The sequence below is a fragment of the Triturus cristatus genome, chromosome 1_1, assembly GCF_964204655.1.
Source record: "Triturus cristatus chromosome 1_1, aTriCri1.1, whole genome shotgun sequence".
In the NCBI taxonomy this organism is placed as follows: domain Eukaryota; kingdom Metazoa; phylum Chordata; class Amphibia; order Caudata; family Salamandridae; genus Triturus; species Triturus cristatus.
Window position 1 is genome coordinate 1127566684 of NC_140579.1, and position 13412 is coordinate 1127580095.

At 43.5% G+C, this 13412-nt stretch overlaps 1 protein-coding gene across 1 annotated transcript in view; it reads right to left on the reverse strand.

Moving 5' to 3' along the window:
• Window positions 1-13412, reverse strand: part of DSTYK (dual serine/threonine and tyrosine protein kinase) — a 665420-nt gene that overhangs the window by 289500 nt on the left and 362508 nt on the right. The gene's annotated exons all lie outside the window — the stretch shown is intronic.

The window sequence follows — 13412 nt, forward strand, 5'->3', positions numbered from 1 at the left end:
TTGACCACAGAAACAAGGCAACAAATAACATAGAGAAAGAACAGTGTGAGTGTAGAAAGATACCCCCGAAAACAGACAACCCTAGTGATAAGGACCCGAGTAGGGAGCTCCCGGACAACTCAGGCATCCGACAGGAGACCAGAGATACCGGTTTGGTACATAGGGAGCGCAAGAGGTCCTTTAGGACAGACCGCATGGACTGTATCCAGGGCACCCCAGGACTCCAGACACTAGACCTACCCCCGGCCTCCTGTCCCTATTCAGTGGTGCTGATAGGAGTTCCAGGAGTGAATAAGGGCAGTGAGGAATCGGCCAGTACCTTGATTAATAAGGCTGCGCACTGGATTAACAACAATATACCAGTAAAGAGATTTCAGCATGATCAAATTCTTATGGCCAGGAGGGTAGCCTGGATCTGGGGTGGAGAGAAAAAATTTGCAGGCGATTTTATTATTGTAAATTTCAGACATCCGGAGCAAGTAAAAGAACTCCTAGACAACCGCCACGGGGAGAGCGAGAGAGGGTCATGCATAAGGATGCTCCCACTATATTACTTTCATAGGGACAGTGCCCTCGACCCCGGGCAGATTTTGCAATGGCCAAGGATAGTTAAGAAAACCAGAATTGATAATACGCGCTTGGCTCCAAATAGATTTGCAACCCTCTCTAATTTTTCTGCTCTGGATGAACAAGATTGACTGGGGAGTCTGGTGAGTATGGAGGGCGAGAGACCACGAGACACCCAAGGGAACCTGGGAACTGTAATTAAAATAGGAAATAATGCCCAGGATCTAAAAGCTGGTACATCTAAAGGGCAGGTGAGGGTGGTGGAAGATATACCCTTAAAAGTAATGTGCCCGGAGATAAATCCTTTACAAAGGAGGACCAGGGGAAGAATTAGAGGTCGGGATCCAACAACCTCGGAGATGAGGCAGTTATCTTGGAATATTGCGGGACTCGCAACTAAAGTCATCAATCACGAATGGCAGGCCTTTGTTAAAGAGTACAAAGTCATTGGCCTGCAGGAAACCTGGGAAACGGATTGCAGTGGATTGTTCCTGGAGGGATACAAGTTGTTTTTTGTCCCTGCCCGTAAATCGTCCAGGGGTCGAGCCAAGGGTGGCCTCATTATGTATGCGGCATTGACGCTGCACGGAAGTTGGCAAGACCTGCGGTGGGACTCTGACTGTCTCCAGGGTATAAGATACATTGCAAAGGGCCTCAAGGTAATTTTTATAAATTTTTATAATGTAGGACAATCTATGTCAAATTTGGCGGAGCTAGATGAAAGACTAACTGGGTTAAACGATCTGAGGGATTTAAGTACCCAGTTAATTTTGATGGGGGATTTTAACACCCATCCGTGCCCCTACCTGAAATGGGAAGGAGGTATATGGGACGCTTGTCCCTCCATAAAGGGATGGCATATAGAGCACTCCAGAGAGGGCATGGCACTAGGCACAATCTTGGGCAAATTGGCCTTAACACATATGATGGATCTAGTTGAGGATGGATCACCAGACACAATGACCCCCTCGTTTAAGGGACGGGGCTGTGATTCTATCATCGACTACATCTTTGTCTCTCATGCCCTAATTGGTAGGGTTAGTCATTTCTCGATAGTCCCTAGTGCATTTAGCGACCACAACCCTTTAGAATTAATAATAGGGATTTCAGACCTGCGTACTAAAGTAGATAAAAGGATCACTGGGGGACAATATAAGGCAATGGATCAGGGCAGGAGAATCAAATGGAGTAAGATCGATGGGCTAGCATTACACAGAGCGCTCCTTGTGGATAATGATAGTCACACGTGGAAATGCTTGGACAGCACTATAGAGGGGAGTGACCTGATTACAGCATTCGAGGGTACTGCCCAACATATTGACAGCCTTTTAAGGCGTAAGATGAAAAAGCAGTCCGATCCCTGCCCGAGATGGTTTGATAAGGAATGCTCCAAGGCCCTCAGAAATCTGAAGCAGGCACTTAAAATAGTCCCAAGGGATAGAGGTGAGATTATGGATTGCAGGAAACAATACAAAAAGGCCATCAACAGGCGGAAATATTGCCTCCAATCCCAGGCCTGGGAGTCACTAAGAGAAGCAGCGTAGCGCCGAGACATGATAAGCTTCTGGAAAATAATAAATGACCCATGTTTCCAAACCCCGAATAAGCCACAAGTGGCATCCCACATCTTACCAGAGGTGTGGGTAGCGCATTTCACAAATCTATATAATCGGGGCAACTATGAGATGCAGCAATCCCAAATCACAGAATTACCTGAGGGTGAGTGCACCCCATTTACGGTTGCAGAAGTTAAAATAGGAATAGACTGCCTGGCATTAAGAAAAGCGCCTGGACCTGATGGGATCCCACCAGATTTATTTAAAAGCCAAGTGGACCTCTGGGCCCCAATATTGACCAGGGTATTAAATGCAGCCAGAGAGGTGGGCATGCCGAGATCATGGTCTACTGCTGTCATCGTCCCAATATTTAAAAAGGGAAACAGAAATGACCCACAATGCTATCGCCCAATATCCGTTATAGATGTCACGGCGAAAGTTATAGGGAGAATCATTTTAAATCGTCTTTCGGATTGGGCCGAAGAACAATATTATCACCGACCTCCAGTATGGGTTCCGAAATGGGCGCTCGACCACAGACCAGTGCCTCAATCTTTATCAACTAGTGGCTAAATACACTCTGGCCAGGGAAGGCACCGTGTATCTAGCGTTTATGGATCTCTCAGCAGCTTTCGACTGTGTGAACAGAAGAAAGCTGTGGGAGATGCTGGCAGAGATGGGCATTGATTTAGGATTGATACGACTCTTGCAGACACTCCACCTCGAAACCACGGCACAGGTGAGGTTCACCGAGGACGGTGATCTCACAGATGACTTTCAATGCCGGGGAGGGGTGCGGCAAGGCTGCATCCTAGCGCCATTTCTGTTCACGCTTTATATAAATGGGCTAGATAAGGCGTTGGGAGTACTGGAGGCAGATTGCCCCTGCATAGGGAAGAGAAGCATACCAGTCCTCCTATATGCAGATGATGCAGTCCTTCTGGCCCGTACAGGAAGGAGTCTACAGGCACTCATTAATGGGTTCGTCAGGTTCATGGCGGATTTAGACCTAGTCCCCAACTTATCCAAATCATACATCATGGAAGTGGGTAAAAAACCAGCCAAGAACTATAGTTTTACCATAGGAACCCACATACTGGAAAAAGTAAAAACTTTGAATTATCTGGGGATCGTCTTCGACCAAGATCTTAGTTTTAAGCCTTTATTAAGACTCAAATGTAGTCAACATCCCAGCGCTGCGGGGTCCCTTATGAATTATGCGACGAGACTGGGTCGCTGGTCCCCGCACGAAATTGCCCAACTATATAGCTCGGTATGTTGCCCAAAGATCCTATATGGGAGTGAGGTCTGGGGTTTTTCAGATACGGTGAAAATTCAACGAGAAGACAAATTCTTAAAAAGGCTTTTGCAAGTGCCAACATGCATCTCCTCGTTTATTGCACACGAGGAGATGGGTATAGATTATCTTACTGATAAGGCCGCCTTTAACCCAATCTTGTGCTGGATAAAAATTTGGACCAATCCAGAGGCAAGCTTGAGTAGATTGATTTTAGAGGATTGTATGAAAGGGGATAAGGGGCCCCAAATACCATGGCTAAAATATGTAAGGGATGTACTGACCAGTCTGGGCCATGAAAACTTCTTTAATGAACCAAGCACGTTGGTCAGTAGAGACAAGGGTACTATAAAGAAAGACTGTAGGCAGCATCTGGTTAGGACCAGAGAGGCAACAGAAGGGCTTAAAAGCACAGTAAGGTCTTACCAGCTCATTAAAGTTAATCCGGGCATGGAATACTATCTTGCCAATATGTATAACAGACATGACAGATTTCTAATGTCCAGATTTAGACTGGATTTGCTGCACCATATCCTGTCAATCCCAGCGGGTTTTGTACATGACGCGAGTTTAAAAGGGTGTTGCGGCTGCGATCTTACATCTCCGCAAGACACTCTTCACTTCGTCTTAATTTGTCCCTTCTTTGCTTACCCACGATCACTGTTTTTAAAAACAATCCTCAAACGTGCAAATATAGGACAGGCCAAAGTGGCCCTTTTATTTCTCAAGCTTGCCTCTGACTCTTTTACACTATTCAGTTTGGTACATTTCCTGCGTTTGGCAGTTAAACTGAGAAAGACCAGGGCAGAGGATTAATCAGGCCGCCCTTGCTACAAGGAGTAGAAATGTAAGAACCAAAATCCAGAAATGAATAGAGTATCACTGTCTAGCTTTTCCGTTTAATGATGACATCGATGGTTAGTTTTTAATATGCTTGTTTTATTATGAATTATTTATTAATGTATGAAATACCTTGTATCAGTTGAAGACCCGATTGTATAATATGTATCTTTTATGGCTATTTTTTAATATCCGAATAAAGATTATTTGTATTTGTATTTGAATAATGTTGGCACTGAAGTTTTTAAAAGGCGCAAAATACAATGTAGCTGTATTTAAAGTGTATAAAGGAGGGTTTGGGTGTGGCGTCGGGGTGTAGTCTTAAGATTATACATTTTTTTTTATAGAAACATTTTACCATGCTGGTGTACATTTAATGTCAAGAATGTTAAAGGTTATGAGGCGTTTGTAGTGCACGGTTACAAGAGGTCCTTTAAATAAAATACAGTGTTTACAAATTCTAAATAAATAATACAATTTGGTACTCACCACCCTGTTTATCCTGCCGGTGAACTGCCTCAGAAGTCATTGCCTTCAGGTTAAAAAAAAAGCTGCTACAAGTCCATGGGGGCTCGGGAGTCTGTGATGGCATGGGGCTCGATGCCCTGTTTTTAATTTGAAATGCCCCAGAGACCACTTGCTGCAGGCGCTGCTCTAGGGCTCAGGCAGCCGTGATGGCATGGAGATCGTTGACCCTTTTTTAAATTGTAAAGCCCCAGAGCCTGCTTGCTGCAGGCGCTGTTCTGGGGCTCAGGAGGCTGTTCTGGGGCTCAGGAGGCTGTTCTGGCAGGGGGGCATGAGGGCTCCGTTTTTTAAAAAGAACCCCCGAGCCCGCTTGCGGCTGGTGCTGCTCAGGGTGTCTGGGGGCTGGTTCCAGGGTCCGCGGGGCTCTGCGGCCCGATTGCAGCATTTTTTTTTTGTTGTAAAAAATAACCCCAAGCCCGCTTGCTGCTGGCGCTGCTCGGGGGTTCAGGGTCTTGATCCAGGGGTCCGCGGGGCTCTGGGACCCGGTTGGCGCATTTTTTTTTTTTTAAATAACCCCCGAGCTCGCTTGCGGCTGGCGCTGCTCGGGGGGTTCAGGGGCTGGCTCCGTGATCGGCAGCATGGCTGCTTCTCCGACAGGTCTGATGTGCAAGACCCGCCCCTTCAGTGATGTCACCAGCGAGTCACTGAAGGGGTGGGGCCTTGCACGTGTGTATTTTTTATTTTTTTACTATCCTTGTGGGGACTTGGGTGTGATAACACACTCACGCTGTGGGCACTTGATTGCACTGTGGGGACCTGAACCCAAGTCCCCACAAGACAATGTCCTTTAAATGATAAAAAATGGCTTCAGGAACATCTGTGTCAATTTTTACAACTGTTAAAAAAATTGCCTTGTGGGGACCTGTGTTTCATAAAGTGTGTTTATATTTTTGCTCAGCTCTGCCCCTGTAGACAGGAGGCGGTACTGCAGTCTTAAACACACTTTGCATTTAAACACACTTTGTTCACCAGGAACACAGATATTTCAAAGGAAAAGCTGCAAAACCCTGTGTTAAAGAATATTGTTCATGCAAAGTAACATTTTCCCCATTAAATAAAGTAAAACTTAATTTACATGAAAATTTTAAATTCAGAATATTTGAGTTTAAAAATTGTTAGTGGTTTTATAAACATTGCGAAAAGCAATTTGGGGACGTTTTGAATCCCAGATTACATCACTATTGCCGTTTGATCCTTATCTGCAATTAAAGAATGATGGTGCATTAAAACATGATACAATATAAACTGATCTGATCGTTTTTTACAAATTTGGAATACATTCTTACGATGATGGCTAGATGAGTGAGTGCCTAGAGTTGCATTGTGCTAACAGCTATGCTCTCTTAAACGCCGAACTGCATGGGTAAGTTTAATTTAAACCTCTTCAGTGCCCATGACGAGATAGTCTCGTCATGGAGCACGGTTGCGCTGTGCCCATGACGAGACTATCTCGTCATGAACCCCGCCCGCTAATGTAACGCCCGGCACAGGGCGGGGAAAGGGCGTGGCACTGAAGGGGTTAACAGAAAAAGCATGTTCTTGGAACATTAGTGACATTATTAGAAAATATATTCAAATATTGCCATAAGATGACATTACATTTAAATCCTTTGTATTGATTAATTTCCAAACTGTTCCCAATGCTTTACAAATTAAAGCAGCTTCATTCCCATAGATGGGTGAAGAACAGTCATATAACAAGCATTGGCAAAGCCAACAGGTGTCACTTGTGTGACAGCTACTTGCTTTGACAGAGTTTTTTTGCCCTGTTGTACAGCAGCGTTCCTGCTCTGCCGCATGGATGAAATGGAAATTAAAAGTTTTAAAAAGCACTATGATGCAGCCAAAACAGACCACATCATGACACTTATTTTTATTGCTGGGTGGGGGCGTGTGAGGGGTCAACACTATCAACGGAGGGGGTGGGGAAAAGAAAAATCACTGACGCTGCCACTACTGATCACAGTATATAAAGAAGTTGTCAGAGCCTCCTTGGTCTTATTCAATTATAAAATGCAGACTGATATATATCAACCTTAGTGAAGTAGGTGCAGAGGCACAGGGTCCTGGTTCACCCTAATTAGTGGCTATGTTTTAAAAAGAAGACCAAATCCCGATCTTGCATTAGGGCTCACAGTGCCCTTACTGCTGCATTGGCACCCACACTTATTACAGTTTGGACTTAGTGCTTCAGCTAAGGAGCAAAGTTCTGCTGTAAAATGGGCCACCTCATGTTGGTGTCCACTTCAATTTGCCCTTCCTGTGTATTTAAATATAGTTTGCCTTCCACGATCATACCAGTTTAACTACAACATACTGCAGTAGCATAGGCTGTGCTCAACCACCTGCCTTATGAGTGAGAAGGTCTTCAAGCCGGAAGTATGGAAAGGATGTGGCATTATGCTAGAGCTGCAAACTTGGAACTCAATTCTTGACGTTGGCTTGGCATTGTGTGATTCTGGTCAAATCACTTAATCTCCCTATGCCTAAAGAAATTGTACGCGACTTAACTGGTGCTCATGTAAAGTGCTTCAAAGTGTAGTGACACACGCACACCACTAGTGGGAATGAGGTATTTACAGAAGTATGTGAGAAGCGGCTTCTGTTGCTTCACCATGAGAACCTTTGTGTGGGTCAAGTCTACTAATGCAACCGCAGCCATAGGTGAGGATGATATAGACTACTGCTCAGGTCTCGAGATCTGCCATGAGGTAGCTGCACCCTGTGACACATCAGTACTAGACCTACTGAGAAGATGAACTGCCTGTGTGTTCATATTCCTTCCTCTTTCCTTCAATTGGGAATGTTACTATCATCTGCCTTGAGAAGAAACTCAGGCAGGGCTTCAGGGCAATGACCCTCGCACATAACAAATTTCCCATTAACTAGTGAATAGGCCGGTGCACCTGAACCTCAAGTTGATTCCACTCCCATAGTGGGAGATGGGCCCTGCTGGTAAGAGCACACCTTTGCAAAGAGGAGCAGTATGGGCTGTGTCTGACCCAAGACCTTGAAAGCAACTAGGCAGAGAATGAAGCATCTAAAAGGCCTCACCGATAAAAAACATTTGCTCACGGCATAACAAACATCAATATCAAAATGTCTGGAGCACATAATTGCCGAACACAGCTGAACTATTTTAGCTACTCAAAGCCCCTACTATGACTATACACTTATTCAGTATAAAAACGACGCAATCCTGGAGAAGAGAAGAAGGGATTTCACCGCAGACTTAGAGTGCATAAAGAATGGACCAGTATATTACATTTAGGGGGTGAAAAAGGTCTTGTTTAGAAGTGAAATATTCCTTTGGCATAATATGTTGTTTATGATCATATTGGTCAGCAGTTGGGAGCAGAGATTGTGGGATTCGCTTAACTGCAGACTATTAAGAGTGTTTATACGTTTTGGAGGCCTACCTTTAGCAAGGAATCTACCATACGTATATTAGAATTGAAGCATGAATGTTGCTGTAATTAGACTGTCATTTAAGGAGGGCAGTACTTTTTAAAATGAGGCACTACACTTAATATTTTGGGTAAGCTTAGAAAATGATTGGTATACATCGAAGAAGAAACAGCCATAGCATGGATATGGGTGCGGGCAGAAAACAGTAGATGTGTGTCTGTGTTGGAATGTAATTGCACTACATTACCTACAGCTCATACCCTAGCATGGAAATAGTCTAAGTTAGTGGCTAAGCTGTAGACAGTATATTATATAAATACAGCCATGATTTACTCACATTTTGATCATGTACTGGTGTCGCAATGAGGGGAATTCAATCAACTTTGCCACACAAAATGCTTTTTGTGTCAAACGTTGATGTGAGTGCAGCACCAAATTCTCTGCTCTGTGGCGCACAAACTCACTATCAGGGTAGGAACAGTTCAAAGACAACTATAATCCACACAAAGCCAGATCTACTTAACTAATGTGTCCTGCCTTTGCATGAAGTTATACCACAAAATGAAACCAGGAGCAAACAATGGGTATACGGAAAAGTCTAGGATATTTCCTGACGTAATTTCTGCAAAAATATCCACTGGACACTGCTTACCCTTAGCCTCTTGACATTGTGTTGAAGTTTGTACTGGAGAGCTTCATTGTAAATAAATTTCACAAAAGACACTACTAGCTTGGCTTAGCACTGTCGTGCAATGCTTAGAATCACACAAAAAATGCATCATTGGCATGCGACTCTTTGAAAATATGGTGCTGTACTATTTTTACTATTTGTTCAAGGGAGTGCAATGGAATATTACAAATGTTTATATAGCACTGCCCCATGTTTAGTTTATTTAGATCACAGGGTGGCACCACAACTCAATGTTTCTGAACAAGAGAGTAGCCAAAAAATGAACATACTCCCCGATTTTGAACTATAGCTCTGATGGCACCAAGTAAGTGAGCCCAACCCGCCCTAGAAGAGCTCCCTTGTCTCTTCCATCCAGGCATCATTTCACCCTATCTGTTGATATCCACTATTTCACCTTTACATTGCATCAGTCATTTATTCTTTCATCGTCATTCATTCTTCCCCATTACATCCATCAAGCCATCCATCTATCCAGCCTGCCAACCATCTATCTATCCACTTTGTCATTCATTCACTCTGCCATGCATCCATCCATTCATCCTTCCACCCACTCGGTCATCCCTCTCTCCATTCTGCCATTCATCCATCATCCACCTTGCCATCCATCCATTATCCAATCTATCACCCATCCATTCACTCTTCCATTTATCCTCTCTGCCACCCACCCACTCTACCATCTATCTACTCACTCAGCCATCCATCATCATCCATCCATCCACTGTGTCATTTATCTACCCACTCAGCCTTCCATCTAGCCATCCATCCATCCACTTTGCCATCCATTCAGCCATCCATCTACTGTCATCCATTCACTCATTCATCCAGTCTGCCATACATTAACTCATATCCATCCATCCATCACTTTAATCTGCCATCCTTCCACCTGCCCATCCACATATCCATTCATTCATTCAAACATCCAGCAATACCTTTACTCTGCCATCATTTCACCTGTCCATTCACCTATCTATCCAGCTTTAATCTGCCATCTATTAATGTCTTACCTCTGCCATCCTTTCACATGTTCATCCACCTATTCATTCCCTCTCATCCATCCAGCTATTTACTCTGCCAATCTTTCACCTATCCTTCCATTTATCTATCCATCAATTGCTTTGCCATCGATCCATGTCTTACCTCAGCCATCCTTTCAAATGTTCATCCACCTATTAATGTGCTCTCTCATCCATCCAGCCATTTACTCTGCCATCCTTTCACCTGTACATCCAACTATTCATTCATTTCATGCATCCTTTCACCCACTCATCCATCCACCTACCTACTCATACACCCATCTTCCTTTCTTTTACCCATCCTTCCTTTAAATATTCCTTCTTTCTTTCCTTTTTCTCTTTACCCATCTTTTGTTCTTCCTTTCTCCTGTTTGCTTTTCTATTGAGACAGTATTCCTTTGTTGCATTAATTACGATATTTATTTCTCTTTTCCCATCTTTTGTTCTTCCTTTCTCCCGTTTGCTTTTCTATTGAGGCAGTATTCCTTTATTGCATTAATTACGACATTTTGTCCGCCCAGGTGAAGACCGAATAGGAGCACAAAGAACTATAGCCCCCGCTGTAGCTGCTGAAGCAACACGACACCCCTGTTTCTGAGCTGTGCTAGCTCCAGTTTATTCACTAACTTGTACTTCAAGTTATTTCATGCCCAAGTAGACATTCTGGGTTAATTCAAAACAGGTACACTGCTCCCTTCAGCATGACATGCTTTCCAGACTCTTTAAGCATGTAACTTGAGTAAGAAGAGTCTTAGACTGCCCACTGAACTGTGATCATCCACAACAGGTGTGTTTGTGGATTTGCAGCCAGCCAAGGAAGACTTCAAGAGTGGCTGAACATCCCAATAACTACACAGTATCTCTGTTGGGATTTGAACATGTTAGTAACCACACATTATTTATGGGGCGATTTTAACATTATATTCATACACTATCTTTGTGGGGACTTGAATAAGATTAATTTCACACCGATTCTGTGTGAGCTCTTGAACAGTCCTATCATCACACACTATTTGTGTGGGCACTTGAACATCATAATCTTCACACACAATCGTTGAGGTGACTTGAACATGACTGCCTTCACACGCAATCTCTTTGAGATCTTAAACATTCCTATAATCACACACTATCTTGGTGGGTACCTGAACATCATTTACTTCAAACACAATCTTTTTAAGACTTGAGCATTCCTATAATCTTCATTATGATGTTGATCGGAAAGCATCTGACCGGCAGTCGGATTCCCCTAGACCGTGTTGGAACCCATCCGCCCAACTCAGTCAGAAACAGTTACAACTGACCGATTATGATGCTCACGGTAGGAAGGTGAATTCCGAATCGGTTACGACCGGCATTTGGAGAATCCGAGTCGGTCGGAACGGATTCGTACAGCTCAACTGCCTGCGTTTCTGCCTGACCGATTACGATGTCGGATTCCAACAGCCTTTCTGACTCGGTCTGTCTGACACGAAAAGGCTGATGGAAACTGACTAAGGGGGCCCCTAGCAGGCCCCCCCTTCATCCGGAGTCCTCTGGTTTGAGCTCAGGGGGATATCCAAGGGACCCCCCCCCCCTGTGTAAACATGCACAGTGTGGCAGGCACCACGGGGAGCCAGCAACAGGGAGCAAGGTTTTACGCAGCCACCCATTTTTCCAATAGGAGCCTGTGTTGTCGGTCGGAACAGAGGCTCCTATTGAAGTCAATGGGAGTCCTTCCGAACGGTGTTTGGAAGCATCGTAATCGGTCGGGCGAGAACCACCGGCCACAAGTCAGTCGGAACCGAATTCGACAAGGAGTCGGGCGGTGTAGTTTCTGAGCAACATCGTAATGAGGCCCTAAGTATGTGCAGGGTTGAACATGCCTAGAATGTTTGAACGTGAACAATTGTACATTCACATGTTATCTGTATATGGACATGATGATTATCTTTAAACACTGTCACTGTAGGGACTTGAAGACTACTATAGTTGCACACTATCTCTGTGGGGACTTGAGCATAATAATAAACACACACTATCTTGGTGGCTGCTTGAACATCCCAGTAACCACCTACTATGTCGGTGGGGAGATCTGACCATTATATTCACACACTATCTTTGTGGGGACTTGAATATGATTAACTTCACACACAATCTGTGGGAGGTCTTGAACATTCCCATAATCACACATTTCCTGATTCACAGGTAAACTTACACTTCTGTGCAAGTTTATGACATTTTGCAATTCCCAAAGCAATTTAACAAGTAGTATCTTTACAACTCCTTATCTTTTTATGTGCGGAGTCTCTGCCACGGGTTTAGAGGCTCTGCAGCCATAAAGGTACAACTCGTAAAATGCCTTTGTGAAGATTTGTAAGCTTAAACAAAAGTTTAATTTTACCTTTATGAATCAGGACCACAGTATCTCCGTGACACTAGAACAGCATTTTAGTGGAGACTTGAGCATGATCATCAACCACTATATTTGTGGTGACTTGAACAGGATTACCTTCACACACAATGGCTGTGAGGTCTTGAACTTTGCTGTAATCGTTTAATTTCTTTGGGAACTTAAACATCATTATCTACACACAGTATCTTTGTGGAGCCTTGAACATCATCTTCATACTCTATCTTTGTGGGAACTTGATCAATCATTATCTTCTCACACCATCTATTTGAGGTCTTGATCATACCTAAAAAAACACGCAATCTTTGGAAACTTTGAACATCCCTATAATCACACACTGTGTATATGCAGATTTAAACATGCCTATAAACAGATAGTATTCCTGTTTAAATGTGAACATCATTACCTTCACACACTATATGTGAGGAGACTTAAAGATTATATTTAAACTCTACCACTATACGGACTTAGGGCCTGATTTAGATTTCGGCAGTCGGGTTACTCCATCACAACAGTGATGGATATCCCGTCCACTAAAATATAAATCTCATAATAGCCTATGGGATATATATTTTGGCGGACGCGATACCGGTCACTGTTGTGACAGAGTAACCCTTCCACCGAAATCTAAATCAGGCCCTTAAACACTATTATCTTTGCACACTGTCTTTGTGGGGACTTGAACATCCTAATAAACACACACTATCTTTGTGGTAGCTTGAACATCCCATTAAACACACAGTATCACTGCTGGGACTTGAGCATCCCTGTAACTACACATTATCTTTGTGGGGACTTGAACATGTTAATAATCACACAATTTTTATGGGGAGATTTGAACATCATATTCACACACTATTTTTGTGGGGACTTGAACAAAATTCATTTCACACACAATCTGTGTGAGTTCTAGAACAGTCCTACAATCATGCACTATCTGTGTGGGGACCTGAACATCATTTACTTCACATGCAATCTTTTTGAAACTTGAACATCACTATAATAACGCTATGTATGTGCAGGGTTGAACATGCTTATAATCCTGGTTTGAATGTGAACAATCTTACTTTTATATACAATCTGTGTAAGGACATGAATATTATTTAAACCCTATCACTGTTGGGAC